This window comes from Martes martes (genome assembly GCF_963455335.1).
Source record: "Martes martes genome assembly, chromosome: 6".
In the NCBI taxonomy this organism is placed as follows: Eukaryota; Metazoa; Chordata; class Mammalia; order Carnivora; family Mustelidae; genus Martes; species Martes martes.
The window spans coordinates 114,061,987-114,078,691 of record NC_137893.1 but is presented as its reverse complement, the minus strand read 5'-3'; positions in this window follow the sequence as shown (position 1 = coordinate 114,078,691).

Below are 16,705 nucleotides of genomic sequence, written 5' to 3'. Positions count from 1 at the left end.
AGAGATAATAGCATTCCAATGGAAAAGAAAAGTATGAATTTGGAAGCACTGGAGAGGGAAAAGGGAACTTTGCAAGTACTGCCCCTCTTCCAAGGTAGCACAGTGCAGGGCTGAACTAGCCAGAGACATTCTATTCCACAGGTGAAAGGCAGAGTGATGAGTAAATGCCCAGCTACCCAGGGCAGATCCCCACACTTGACCTGCGGGCACCCACAATGTCCTCAGAGCTAAACCCACACCTCCCCTCTTCTATTCAGCCAGATCTTTGTGTGTGCTTCCAAGTAAACAGGGAGTCCCCTTAAAAAACAGGCCAGGGTCTGAGGGCAAGGGAGAATCCACAATCTTGAACTTCATTGCCACTTTATGAAAAAAAGAGAGAGAGGGAGAGACAGAGATATTCCCAGCACCAGCTGGATGAGTTGTAAGAACCAGAGACGTTATACAAGCTTAAAAATTCTGCAATAAGCAGAACTGTGAGCAGGTGTATCTATACAAGGTTGGAGAAAGTCCTAGATATAAACAGGACCAACGAAAAGTATGTCTCACCCGAAGACAAGTAAAGATTTCGGGAGGTGTCTGCTATTTGAAATGAGAAAACTCCAGGGGCACCTGGGTGGCTCAGTCAGTTAAGCATCTGCCTTTGGCTCAGGTCATGATCCCAGGGTACTGGCATCAAGCCCCACCTTAGGCTCCCAGCTCAGCAGAGAGCCTGTTTCTCTCTCTCCCTCTGCTGCTCTCTCTGCTTGTGTGCGCTCTCTCTCTCTCTCAACCAAATAAATAATCTTATTTAAAAGTTATTAATAAATAATAATAATTAAATAAATGAATGAATAATAAAAAATAAATGAGAAAACTCCAAAGAACATGAAGAAACAAAGAAATATATCAACAGCAAAAGATAACAACAATCTTCCATTAACTAAATTCAAAGACACAGAATTCTGCAATTAGGTGACAAGTCAAAATACCTGTTTTGAATAAACTCAAATTTTTCCAGAAGTTGGTCTACCTTATTAATCTGTTCGAAGAACCAACCAGCTTTTGGTTTTGCTACTATTCTCATTACTTAATATTTGTTCGCCATTTTACTGATTTTTCTGTCTTTATTATTTCTTTTGTGGTTGCTCTTTTAAGTTTACTCTGTGGCTCTTTCCACAACATCTTGAGTTGAATGATTTGCTAATTTATTTTAATCTTTCTTCTTCCTTAATAAACGTCTTTAAATTTCCCTCTAAGTACTCCTTTAGCTGTCCCATGGATTTTGAAAAACAGGGTTTTCCATCAGTTCTAAATATTTCTTGACTTCCTTTTAAAAACAAGGGTAATATGGCAATATATATTTCCAAACATACTTTTTAAACTACTTGTTATTAATCTTTAACTTTATTGTATTATGCTAGAAGATGTGGTATGCAAAATATTTATACCATGAGATGTACTAGGGCTCAATTTAATATTTAATTTTTTATATGTTTATGGTATGTTTGTAAAGCTTCAATATTCTCTGTTAAGTGAAAAGTTATCTCTCTATCTAATAGCTGAGGCTCATTTTTTACATTGTTTAGGTCATAGACATTACTGTATATTTTTTCCCTGCTTGGTATGATAGCTTCAAGGAAAGTATATTAAAATCTACCATTAAAATTGTTGATTTATCTATTCTTCTTATGGTGCACTCATTCATTCACATATTTCTCAGTTATTCTTGGGGTTATTTTTAAGTAATATTCCTCTTTGTCCACTATGATTGTTTTTATAATACATTTTAATTTTTATTTTTTAGATACAATGTTATTCCATCTCTCTTATATTATACTTATCTGTATAATATTCTTATCGTTCTCAATTTTTCTGCATCTTATTTTTCATATATTTCTTATTGACAAAACTATATTTTAAAATTTCAACCTAAAGGCCTGCCTTTTTATTTGACAAGTTTAACCATTTGCATTTATTATAATTACCGTTATAGTAGGTCTTTTTTCTATTATCTTATTTTGTATTTTTCCATTAAAAATATTTTCTACTTTTGTTTCATAGACTTTTTTCTCCTTTCCAGTTGTCAGATTGATCAAGCGTTTTTATTCTAGTCTAAATATTACATATTTTCTAATGAATCGCTGTATACTATATCAAAAATTAATGATGTACTATATGTTGGCTAACTGAACATAATAAAAAATTATGTATTTTATTTTTATTCTGACAGTGATTTTCTTTAACATAAGATTCATCCATGTTTATTAATTTCTATTGGTTTCTTAAACTTATCACTATGTTTATCTTCCCCTACTACTCGTTAGTAATCATCCACTCAGGTTCATTTGATTTTCAGTCTCTTCTCCATCTTTCTCTAGATAGTAACATTTTCTAGTATTTGTTTCTTGCTTTATTTAATATATTTTCTTTTTCTTCTCTTGGTTTTAGATTTTTTAAAATGATTCTTACTTCCCATATTTCTTACAGATCACGTGCATTTTTCTTCTTTCATTTGAAAACTATTTTTAAAAGTCTGCAATGGGGATATTTGGTTAGCAAATTTTTTAGGCCTGCATGCCAGAGAATATCTTTAGGATACAAAAATATTTTTTTAAAATTGAGATATAACTGACACATAACATTGTGTTAAGGCTGTCCAACATGATTTGATACATTTATAAATTAAAATTACAATAGGTATTACCACCACAGCACTAGCTAACACCTCTATCATGCCATGTAATTATCATTTTTTTGTGGTGAAAACAATCAAGATCTAGTCTTTTAGAAACTTTGAAGTTTTTAAAACAGTACTGTTGACTACAATTACTGTGCTGTGCATTAGATTTCCAGAACATATTTATCACTCGTTATAGGTTTGTACCTGTAAACATCTCCCCAAATCCCCCAACTTCAGCCCCTGGCAACTACCATTCTATTCTCAGTTTCTAAGAGTTCAGCTTTATTCACATACGATACCACACCGTATTTGTCTTTCTTTGACTCATTTCACTGAGCATAATGTCCTCAAGATCCGTCCATGTTGTCACAAATGACAGGATTTCCTTCTTCCTGGTGGCTGACAAGTATCATTCATCTGTTGATGGACACTTATGTTGTTTTCACGTCTTGGCTATTGTGACTAATGCTGCAATAAACATGGGAGAGCAGATTTTTTTTGATATCCTGTTTCCATTTCCTTCAGATATTTACCCAAAAATGGGATTGCTGGATCATATGGTGGTTTATTTTTAATTTTTTAAGTAAACTCTAACTGCTTTCCACAGTAGTGGAACTGATACACATTCCCACCAATAGTGCACAAAGATTCTTTTTCCACATCCTTGCCAACACCTGGTGTCTCTTGTCTTTTTGATGACAGCCATTCTAACAGGTATGAGATGATATCTCATTGTGATTTTGATTTGGATTTCCCTGATAATTAGTAATGTTGAGCACCCTTGCATGTACCCCTGGTGTCATATCTAAAAAATCATTGCCAAAAAAAATAACAATAAAAAAATCACTGCCAAGTTCAAATTCAAGTAGCTTTTTCCCTGTTTTTCTTCCAGGAGTTTTACAGTATCAGGTCTTATGTTCAAATCTTTAATCGATTTTGAGTTAATTTTTGAAAGTGGTATAAGATAAAGGTTCCATTTCATTTTTCTGTCTGTGGTTATACAGTTTTTCCAACACCATTTATTGAAGACACTATCATTTCCCCATTGAATGTGCTTGGCTCCCTGGTCCAATACAAGTTGACTGTATGTGCATGGGTTTATTTCTGGGCTCTCTATTCTGCTCCATTAATTTATGTGTCTGTTTTATGCCAGTACCATACTGTTTTAATTACTATAGCTCTTTAGTATAGTTTGAAGTAAGCCACAGGCTATGCTCCACATTGGAAATGTTGTTGGCAGGGCTCCCTGGTCAGACAGGGCCTCCAGATACACAGTTGAATGAGGCTGGAGGCTATGCTATATCATCTAGTGGGGTCACTTTCCAGACTCCGTGGTCAGGTAGGGCTGCAGGCTATGTTGTGGAATTAGCTGTTGTCACTGGCTGAGCTTACTCATTCTGCTTCATTCTGCTTCACTCTCTTCTCCATCTTCCTCCAGACATTAATATTTTCTAGAATCTTAGTTCCTTGTTTTACTTAATATAGTTTCCTTTTTTTTTCTTGGTTTTAGATTTTTTTAAGATGATTCTTACTTCCCATATTTCCAAAATAGGCTTCATTCCAAGGCTGCCCCAGGTCACTGTTTCCCTGGTCAGGCAGGGGAGGAATTTATGTTCCACAGATGGGCAGGGTTGCTGGCTTGGTTTTTTGGCCTCAGTGGAGCTATAGAATGGGCTCTGCAGCTGCCTAGAATCTCTAGCCAGCCTTTCCAGTCCACCAGGACTGGAGGGTATGCTCAGCAGTTGGGCAAAGCTGCCAACTTGCTTCCCTATTCAAGTGGGGTCACAAAATGGTCTCCACAGCCAGTTCAGCCCATTGGTTGGGAACCTAAAACAGACAGAAGTGCTGACCAAGTTCCCTGTCCAAAGGGGACTGCAAATGGGTAAAGCCACTGACTGGGATTTCTGTTCGGGTACCACCACCCATAGAAATGTGGTCCACCAGCATCTACAGGTAATATTAAGGGTAATATACAAAATATATAAAGATCTATAGCTTAATAGAAAAAAAACCTAAACCTACTAAAAATGGGCAGAGAATCTAGATAGATATTTTTCCAAGGAAGATGCACAGATTGCCAACAGGTACATGCAAGAGTGTTCAACATTACTAATTATCAGGGAAATCCAAATCAAAAATCACTGCTGTAGCCCCTCCCCACTTTTCCATCTCTGTCTGATCCCTGATGGTCCAGCCCCTGGTGTTGCCTGTAGGGCAAGATCCAACTAGGCGTTCTAGGAAGCATGCGGGAGAAAATGATATCATCTTGGGCTTTTATCCCTGGAGAAACCATAGGCCCCGTGGGGTCTTATCAATGTAGAGCTTTGTCATCCTGGGGGAGGGAAAATGCAGTCAAAATGAAAACACTCTTATTGCCCTTCTAATACAGTCCTTCTTGGTCTCTGTGGTCCATTGGGTGCTTCAGTTTCACCCCTAGCTCTGAAATATTCACAAAGGTGTCTTGTCTATAGATAGCTTGCTAGCTGGTCTTTCTATGAGAGGGAGGGTTGGGGGTCATCTATTCTGTCACTTTGCTGATGTTCTATATTGTATTAATTTAAGGAGAATGTCAACAAATCAATAAAAATACCAACTGCAAATCACACAACTGTATCATTTTGATTTGATGGGTACTGAAATGACCTTATATAAGAAATATCTCCCCAACAACTTTGAAATTCTAGGTAAGTGCAAAAACCATCAAGGTATTTTATTACACAAAAGTATAATATACAGATAACATGTATGAATGAAAAGACTGCTTTATTACATTCATTTCACTTACTCAATACCATCCACGTTCCATGATGTAAAAATCCAAAGAAACAAAATATCAAAGGGCAACTGATAGGGGCAGGCTTTGTTCCCAGCAAGACTGGATGCTGCAGCCAGGTCAGCAAGCCTGTACTAGGTCCCTGGAGTAACAACCTTGCTGACTCTATGCAGACTGACCCTGCTTACATTCCAAAAATGTTAAAACACTAAAACATGTTCATCACCTCTACCAAAATGGCTGCTGGGGGCCAGGGAGTGCTTAAAGGCCAGGGCTAATTTTGTATTTTTCATCCTGGTCTGAGTAATTCTAATTTTTAAAGAGGAGAGAAAGCAGTTTTCTAAGAAGTTATTCCATAACAAAGAAACATTGTTAAGTCCCTTCCCTGTGTCCAGAAAAAAGTGGAGTGTGTACTTAGACTAAATATCAGACCACAATCTGTGTCATGGGGAGTGGTACGGAGCAACGCCTGATCACTGGCACCAAATGGCAACTCTTTGGCAGTAAGTCTTACTCATTTGTCCTTTTTCAGGCATAATTACTTTAAAATTTTAATGAAGTGAATTCTCCAGGAAAGAAGGCCAGACCAATCTATCCTACCAGGCAGACAAAAATGAATTCCTCAATCCCTTAATCTCCTTCCACCCTCCCTCTACACACACACACACACACACACACCCTAAACCAGGGGCGCTATATCAGAGCATCATGCTCCTGGCACAACCACAAGCCACATGGCACAGAGTACTGAAGGCACCAAGATTCGGGGATGCCAAATCACAGCTCAAGATTTCCTTAGTTTATTCTCATTTCTTTCTGCATTTCAGGTGGATGCCAAAGGAAGACCAATCTTTAGTTGAATGCTATTTCTAACCAGGTGCACTGTTACCAGGGTGAATCAACTCTCTCTCTCACCTAAGTAGAAAAAAATTTTTCCCTTAAAGTTTATAGGAAGTTTGTGTTCCCTTGTAAAAAGATGAGGCAAGAATTAGAAAATCCTAATAAAACACACACACACACACACACACACACACACACACAATGGCAATCTTAGGCCATTTAATATCAATTTCATTTTCATTTCTTCAAATTTGTTTTTACAAAAATCAATATAATTTTTACATATATCTTAAAATCCACAGGATTGTATGACAAGAAGTCCAAATCAGGACCTTTTATAAATAAGAAAGCTGCAGAAAGAATCAAAAAGTCCCTAGCTTTAAGGACAGAGCCAGAACTGGAACCCATATGTTCTGACCACCAGTCCAGAATTTTTTCTACTCTACAAGTTTCTTTTCTGATAATGATGCATACAAATCTTTTTTAAAGTTTTTTTTTTTAATTTATTAGAGAGACAGAGAGAAACAGAGATGGAGAGAGAGACAGAGACAGAGCACAAGCAGGGGGAGAGGCAAAAGAAGACTCTCTGCTGAGCTGGAAGTCAGATGTGGGACTCGATCCCAGAACCTGGAGATCATGACTTGAGCCAAAGAAAGACACTTAATCAACAGAGCCACCCAGGCACCCCCATACAAATTCTTTTTTAAGATATTTTATTTATTTTTTTGAGAGACAGACAGTGAGTGAGTACCAGCAGGGGGAAGGATCAGAGGGAGATGGAGAAGCAGACGCCCCACTGAGCAGCAGGGTGCCCTACATGTGGCTTGATCCCAAGACCCCTGGATCATCACCTGGGGTGAAGACAGATGCTTAACTGACTAAGCCACCAAGACACCCCACATACACATATTTTTGAAGATAAATTTTTAAAGAAAATCTCATTAAGGTCATCATGTTTCAATTCACAAATAATTTTGCTTAACAATTAGAACACATGTGTGTCTCCCTATAAAACCATCAGTGGTATTTACAGCTTTATTTAAGTAAACACAACAGGAATAAATTACAACTAATCAGAATTTCGTGCCTGGGATTTGTACTAAACAGGCCAATTATTCTTTCATTTATTTGGAGAAAAATCACCTTAATGCTTATTAACATTTAGAAATATAAGAAAAATAAAAATTCATTTTCTTAAATGATGAATATAATATGTTATAGAGAAAGTAGAAAAGATCTAGTGTCTAATAAAAGTGACTTATACCTGCCCAGAGACCCTCCATGTAAGTTACACATCATGTTATATCTTCATTTGTCAAGCTGCTGTCACAATCCACAATGACGCTACTGTAAGTGCTTTTCCAACTACTCCATTCATTAAGCACTGCCATTACTTTGTTTATTCATTTGTGATAGATTTAAAAAGGGAAAGAGGGGTAAACTGTCAGCATCTATAAAGGAAGCATTGCCTCCTACTACCTTCTATTTCCAATTCTTCTGTTAACCTGCCTACCAAGCCTAGTGACAGCGCCAAGATTACAATCAGATAAAACTAAAAGCAATGGCCTACAGCTAGAAAGAAAAGCAACAGCCATACATTCTTTGACTTAGAGGGAAGAGTTCTGATTAAAGCAAATGATTAAAAAAAATCTTCAAGTCTGGCTCCAAGTTTCTCAGCTGGCTTCGACTAGCCAACTTAAGTCATCAACTAGGTCCCAAATTAAAGGAAAATTCCTGTATTGACTAGACAGACAGCTGTCTGTTCAACAAAGAAAGCTGTTGGAAATTGTTTCCTATCTCAAATTCCCTCCAAGCTCTTCCTATAAATGACTGAGCTGTAATCAGTTCATCAATTAACATGCCACACAATGGCTTAAAGGATGTCCTGTTTTTGTTTCTAAAGATAGGCTTTAACATGTCTGTTTATATGCACACATTAAAGACTCTCTGCTCTGTATTTCCTCTTACAGAATTTCAGAAGCTCCTTGAGACCATCCAAGTTATGCCACCTGACAGATGAGAAAACTGAGATAAAGAGACCTTTACACTGGCCCATTTTTTGTTCCCTGACATTTTATTGCTTTTACCCATTCTCATGAGTAACCATAAGAATTTGCAGTCATCTAACAGTAACATAATAAGTGTTATAATAAAAACAGCTCATTTCATTATCCTACATTAAAGTATACTTAGGTAGTTCCAATTCTTATCCAAATGGCCCAGGTTTTTTAAAGATTGATTGATTGATGAGAGAAAGAGAGAGAGGGAAGGAGGGAGGGAGAAAAGGAGTGCGTGAGCAGGGGGAAGGACAAAGGAGGAGGGAGATAATCCTCAAGCAGACTCCCTGCTGAGTACAGAGCCCAGCTCAGGACTTGATCCCAAGGACCCCGAGATCATGACCTGAGCCGAAATCAAGAGATGGATGCTTAACTGACTGAGCCATCCAGGCACTCCCAAATGGTCCAATTTTAAAGAAATATTTGACCATAAAATTTTAAGTCAAAATATTTGGATGTCTCCTTATAACTAATTGTGATTGCATGTAATTTATTTATTTATTTAACCACCACTTCTTGAATACTAGCCACTATTCCAGGAGTTACAAACAAAAGTAACTCACTGAGTTTTTTACAAAAGTAAATCACTGAGAATGTGAGGTAAATTTACAAAGGCATTTGTATCGTTTCAACTAATGACAAGGACTGCACAGAAATAAATTAACAATACAACAGAAAATAATCACTTAAGCAATGTGGAAGATGGGATAAACTTAGATTGAGTCAGCAGGGAAACCCTTACAGAAAAATGACATTTAAACCCAAACCTGAATGACAAAACGAAGACAGAGGAGTATTCTAGTGAAGACAACAGGGTAGGTTTTTATCTATGAGATAGCACACATGTCCTCTCAAAGTAGCTCTTCTTCAAACAGCGAGACATGAAGCAAACTCTATCTCTAGGCCTGCTTCTGGGCATTGGATTAAAGCAAAATTTTCCTGGGAGTCTGAAATCTTTTTACCCATCCTTTTGTTCTCTCTCTTCCCTTATGCCAAAGCTTATATCAGGCTCTGCATGTGCCTGATCTGTGCTATTGCTACAAGGAAGATATGGAAACTATAAATTATAAGTCAGGCTCTGGAGAAATGGAGAGTCTGAGTGGTAGAATCGGTGCACAAGTAACCATTAGAGAATCATCAAGAGGTACATGAACCACATGGTAGAGACTAAACACACAGTTAAATCACATTAATATGAGTTCTTAAAAAGGAGACATTGCCATGGATAGATAAAAGATGTATTAAACTAGGTACATTATTTTGACTCTACGTTTTGTAGCCTTCCCTCCTTCCTCAAAAGTGAGAATCACATCTCAAATTTCTTTATAACTCTAAGCCCCTCTTAGTGTTTTCAACATCCTGGAGGCTCTTATTTCTTACTAACTAAATAATTTTGAGCAATACTCTATCTTGCCATTGTAACAAATTATCCAAAAACTTCACCAGTTTCACCTAAGATCCATACTTGATCTTAAATAATGAGGAAGAAGGAATGAGTGTATTAGGTCATAAAATATTCACACTAGCATTTTTTTTACAAAGTACTCACATAGCATTACCTCATTAATCCTTAAAGAAACTCTTAGGTAGTCATTATTATCCCATTTTACAGAGAGGGTAATTGAGGCTTAGAGAACTCTGTGATTGCCCAAGAAAAAGGCACACTCAGGCCTTCTTGTTCTCCTTCTGTCCACTGAATTGAACCATGACTTACTACAACTTAACTTCCTAAGTACGATATACACAGAGTTGGTATAGTATCATATAACCTTAAAAAGCAGTTGCTGAGGATGGATAGGAAAAAATGCCTCATAAGATTTAACCAAGAAGAATTAGGATGAAACCTCAAAGGCACAGAGTCAGAGCCACAGGGACTGGCGACAGCACACACAGCTCAGAAGGCAGATTTTCCAATTGTCCAAACTTCCTTGAAGGTATCACTGACATTCTCAACTTCACGAACTGAAAAGTTGCCAAACATAGCTCTGGACAGTATTGTGACCATGGGCGAGGCCTCTAACTGCCCCGGAGGAGTTTTATGATCGGATGGATGAGGTGAGCTCACTGAATTAATTTTACCTCCATAATTTTATGATCAATCAATGTAGTACCACTGAGTATCAGAATGTTCCCTTAGAAAGAGGAGAGCAAAAAAAAAAGGTAGAAACTGGCTTTTTTTTTTAATGCACTCAATGTACCGGAAGTCAATAAACCAATAGGTGAGTCATAAATATTTACGGATGCTGGAATTACACATGATCTACTTTCCTTCTCTCCTTATTCTTTCTCTTCATCATTTTCTTTATATTCGATATTTCAATAATGTACATTTATTACTTTTAAATATAAATATTTTATATTTAAATATAATGTACATTTATTACATTTATTATATTTATTACTTTTAAATACCTTCTAAAAATGAAGGGTTAAAAATAATAATAAAAATAAAAATGAAGGGTTAGTTGGTGAGTATGTATGGCAATAATGGTAAGACCCTCAAGATTAGCTGTTCTTTGTGCCTCATGAAAGCCCAGAATCATTAGAGGTGTCCATTTCCACCAAGAAGGCTATTCGCCTCAAATCCAACTTCCACCCTCACATTTAAGACAAGCTTGCTCCTTGGTCTTAATTGCCTTCTGGGATGGAGAAGGGCAGGACTTCTCTGCCCTCACAAGGGCGGGCCATTCTGGTTCTGCCTGATCAGGACTGATGCCAACACTCCATAGCTTGCTCTGAAAACCAAGTATCAGAGCCCCACTCTACCACTTGGTTTTACTACAACAACTACTACTACTATTATCATCGTCATTATTAACATTTTTGTAATAAAATTTATACTTGGGAGTTCAAAAAGTGCTTGCAGCATTTCTAAGCTATTTGAGGTACTTTTGCTAAAATAAATATATTGAAAAATGCAATAAGTAATAAACAGGGTGATAAACTGTTTACACAAAGAGCATTAAGTGGTAGCCTCACTAGCGGCTGGGTTTCTTCTTTAGGATTTCTTCTTTAGGAGTTCAGAGGATCCAGTGCCTGAAGGTTAGGAAGGAGAAGGGAGTTTAGGAAGAGAAGCCGTGTAGTCTATTCCCCCTGGAAGAAGTCAAGGGCCCTGGATCCCAACTACCCAAATGCAAACCTGCAAACCATGCACTCCAAGGGAGCATTTAAACTTGTTTACAAGTGCCTGGTAAGGAACTGAACTTTGAAAGAGCCTTTAATGAAACTTGGCCTGGCTTTCTCAGGTCTGAGACAGTGGCATCTGGGGCTTGTTTATGCTTAGTGGGATAAGGAGCTATTTACATTTCAAATACATATTTGCTTTTAAAAGAATCAACTTCAGATGGTTTGGAGGTTTTATTTGGAGACCCAGCCAAAGGGGCACTACCATCCTCCAGTTTTGATTGTACAAGGCACTGAGTGGTGTTTCCACAGGCATCTAGTGTTTGAAAGTCACTCACGGAGCCAACCAACATGCAAGGGAGAGTCACACACAACCAAGAACTATCCCACCCAAAATACCAGTGAAAAAAAGACAGACACTTACGATTCCACTCGTATGAAGTACCTATAGCAGTTAAACTCACAGAGATAAAAAGAACGGTGATTGCCAGGAGGTGGGGATAGGGAAGAATAAGGAGTTATTATTTAATTATTGTTAACTGAAACAGAGTTTCAGTTGTACAAGATGAAGAGTTCTGGAGATAGACAGTAGTGATGGTGGTACGTGACATGAATGCATTTAATACCACTGAACTGTACCCCTAGAAACAGTTAACATGGTAAACGTATGTGTATTTACCACAATTAAGAATGTTTAAAAATGCAATAGCACCTCCAGCTCAGGTACACTGAATCTCAGCCCAATTCCGAATCTACCAAATTGAACATAAGAGCCAAAGAACAGACTCTGTTCTCTTGATCACTTAGCACTAACCAGGGGAAGAGTTCTAGGAATCAGCTGTCATACAAGGCCTGAAGCCAAACGGGCTAACGACCTGTGAAATATAAACAATTAACAAGTGAGCGCCATTCAAACCCTTGTGAGCTACATGAAGAGATTTCATTCCATTTGGTCTAAGAACTCAGAGAACACCTCACTTGGTACCAAATGTGAGTATTTGTATAAAAGTTCCCTTTAAATTGTAAAACAATACATAAATAAGGTATCGTACTTTTTATTCAATACAGATTTTCCATCCTGTTCCTTCAAATTAAGACATTCTACCACAAGCAGAATTGGAAGGGCTTTATCTGGCCTGAGTTTCTCAGAATACAAGAGTTACTCTATTAGGGACAGAACACACATTAATTTTGCATGATGGCATGCACTATCAAATTTGGTTTTTACGCTCTTACAAATCAGTAAGGAAAATATGACATGTCTACAGGAAATTGGGAAGGAAACTGAACAAGCAATTTTCGAAAGATATACAAAGGAGCAGACAAATGTACCAACAAGTGCTCAATTTCATTAGTAATCCAAAAAGTGATAATTAAATAATTAAGATATTTAGGCTGGCTGGAAAGATTGGAGATGATATAACTGGACTGGTGGCCCTCCTCTTGCCTTCCTCCAGATGAAAGCAGAGGAGAATAAACTCCTTTTACTAAGAAATAGCCTCTCTAGAACTGTCATCTCACAGACCAAGTTTGTATATGCAAAGAGACAGGAAAAAGGAATTCGATCCTTTCCTATTCCTGCAGTCCCTAAGGCACATGATCTGAAAATAGGAATACAAAGAATACTTGCTTGCACAGAAAGAGAGACTGCAAATTGTAAGACAAGAAAACGATTTCTTCTTTAGGAGTACAGACGATCCAGTGCCTGAGAATGAAGCTTTACCTTGGGAAATATGTGAGTACCTGCAGGCTTTCAACACGAGTGATAGTAAAGAAATAAGGCTGCAACTCTGGAAAACAGCATGGAGGTTCCTCAAAAAGTTGAAAATAGAGCTACCTTACGACCCAGCAATTGCACTACTTGGTATTTACCCCAAAGATACAAACGTAGTGATCCAAAGGGGCACGTGCACCCAAATGTTTACAGCAGCAATGTCCACAATAGCCAAACTATGGAAAGAACCTAGATGTCCATCAACAGATGAATGGATAAAGAAGATGTGGTGTATATATATATATATATATATATATATATATATATACACACACACAATGGAATACTATGCAGCCATCAAAAGAAATAAAATCTTGTCATTTGCAATGACGTGGATGGAACTAGAGGGTATTACACTTAGCGAAATAAGTCAATCAGAGAAAGACAATTATATGATCTCCTTGATATGAGGAAGTGGAGATGCAACATGGGGGGGTTGGGGGGTGGGAAAAGAATAAATGAAACAAGATGGGATCGAGAGGGAGACAAACCATAAGAGACTCTTTTTTTTTTTTTTTTTTTTTTAAGATTTTAATTATTTACCTGACAGAGATCACAGGCAGGCAGAGAGGCAGGCAGAGAGAGAGGAAGGGAAGCAGGCTCCCCACCGAGCAGAGAGCCCGATGTGGGGCTCGATCCCAGGACTCTGGGATCACGACCTGAGCCGAAGGCAGAGGCTTTAACCCACTGAGCCACACAGGCGCCCCCCATAAGAGACTCTTAATGTCACAAAACAAACTGAGAGTTGCTGTGGGGGTAGGGGGGTAGGGAGAGGGTGGTGCGGTTATGGACACTGGGGAGGGTATGTGCTATGGTGAGTGCTGTGAAGTGTGTAAACCTGACGATTCACAGACCTGTACCCCTGTGGCTAATAATACATTATGTGTTTATAAAAATTTTTAAAAATTAAAAAAAAAAAAAAAAAGAAGGCTGCAGCTCACTCACCCACCCACACAAAGGCCACACAGGCTAGAGAAAGGTGCCTTCACTTACCCCGGACCCACGGAGAATCGTGCTGCACACCCTTGTGCTCAGGCGGGGGAGTGGGGGGGGGGGGGTAACTTCTTTTTTAACTACTCCTGACTAGACAGAATAGGGACATACCGGCTATCTGCAGGAAGAGCATACGCCTAGGAACCGAGTCTGACTCCCCACAGAGTCTGTGGCAACTAAACAAACTTGTGACACCTCTGAGGCTTCTCATGGCCACAGACAACCTGCAGCCAGCACGCAAGTGCATGACACGCATGCGCACAAAGACCTAGTTAGCCTGAAATCAGAGTGCGCCTGCGCATAGTAGGAACCATAAAGTGGATGTAACGTTACGCAGAGCTCCTAGAAATCCCCGCCAATTGCCCCAGGGCCCTGCCTAAATGCTTTACGCCTCAGTGATAACTTCCCGTAAAAAATCAGGGTCTCTCATCCACAGGCTGTGACTCAGATCCTCTTTTGGAGTATATGGGCACCCTCTCGCCCCACACTTGCGGTGTGTAGTCTTGCTTTGCAATAAAGTTTCTTCTGCTATGCTTTACTCTGCTCCTTGAATTTTTTTTCTCCCGCAAAATGAAGAACCTGGCACCGGCTGGCGGTTGACGTCGCAGGTCCCCAGAATTCTCCCAGCCTCCAGTATCACTTACCGTTTGAGAAAATCTTCCTAAGTACGCTGTTTTACTTTCTTCCTCCTTTGTTTAGATTCCCTTTTATTTAAAAGATTGCCTGGGTCTTTAGATAAAGAAAATGGAAAACACCTGAACAGCTACTCAGTGGTTTTAGGGAGACTGAGACACAGGATTCACACGGAGAGTCTCCACTGAAGCTTGTGGGTAAGGAAGGGGGTCAGTGATCTAGCAAACAGATCATGTACTATAAAGGTCCAGCCAGTAGCCAACAGTGGGAAGGCCTCACCTACACTGCAGATTTTCCATTGGAAGAGAGTAATCTCCATTTTTGTATCTTGTTCAGGATTAGATCCAATCAATACCTTATCCATAAGCAATGCTCAGTTCTTCCTAGATCCGCTTTGATGGTAACTGTCAAGTGGGATTTTCCTTTAAACAACACAAAAACTGACTCTAAGTTTCTTCCAGACATTTCCCTTCTAACTGGGAGTTTAATAAATTGTTTTATTAATTAAAATATTTCAGTGATGGGTTACAAGTGGTCCTGAGGACAAGACTAGGAAAGTCCCCTGAAACAAAAACATCCCATCCTCATTTCTTCTGGGGTGAATTGCACAGGGGCCCAGTTTTGGTCAGGACACCTTACATCACTTACAGATTGTAAAGCTGTGTTTCATTAGGAGATGGCTGGGAATTTATGTCAATCTGGATTCTGGTCAGGTTCTGGAAGCCAAGTGCTGACAGTGGGTGAGACACTATATGCCCAGCTCTCCTGGAATGAAAGAAGACAGCTGTGTTTGTAGAAAACAGGTGGACATCATTAACATGTTGGCCAAATATTCATTGGATAAAAAGCAATTTCTCTCCTTTTACAGGAGGCAAAAAGATGAGTGTATCAGGGAATGCTCTTTAAATTGGGGCTTAGAAACTTGGAGAAACTCTCTTCATTACTACTACCTCCCTTGAGTCCACAATACTTTTAATAATGACACATCTAGTGGCTTCAGTGCCATTTAGTTTTGAGAAATAAGTGGAATTCCCTGATGTAATATTTTCCTTTATTTAAAATGTTAGCCATTTGTCAAGAGCACGGTCTTAGCACCAGATGTCTAAAACTAGCTTCAGGATGGATGGTACCTCAGGCCAGGGGCGCATCTTTCAAGTACTTGAGAGGGGAAATCAGACACACATTCCAATGCCGTACATCAGAATAACTCAAGGCATGCTAAGAATCTTCCATGACATCTGTTACAACCACTCCACTAATAAATGTCGCCTAATAAATGTTTTCCCTTTGGCCCCTTAGGCGATGCACCCTTCCTTATCAAGAGCCATAAAGGCAGAGAGAACGGAATGGAGAATATTCATAAGCCCACGGTCAGGACTGCTTTGTAGGAATTTGTGTCCCACTGATCCTGTCACCTGTTCATTTTAATTCTTGTAAATATCTCAGGAAATACGCCCTTTGTCCCTGGCACCTCCCTGGCCTAGATTGCTGGAATAACCTCCGCAAAACCCTATACATACTCCAAATAGAGCCTTTCATCTACACCAAATCAGCCCACCTACCACATTTGCCTTCATTTTTGATGACAAGTATACAACGGTTCAACACTCTTCAGCTCAATAACGAATAATTCACTAATTAATTAAATAAATAACAACAATAAAGACAGTGCTTGTAAAGTCCAAATACATCACCACAACATCCAGGTGAGCTACCCTTCCTATCCTAAAGGATATTATCCTATTAGGATATTTGGGTTGGATCACTAGACAGAGCTCACCTCAATGGGGCTAAACACAAAGTTTGTCTGACTGCCTCAAGGGGGATTGGATCTCTTTAGGCATTGGTGGGCA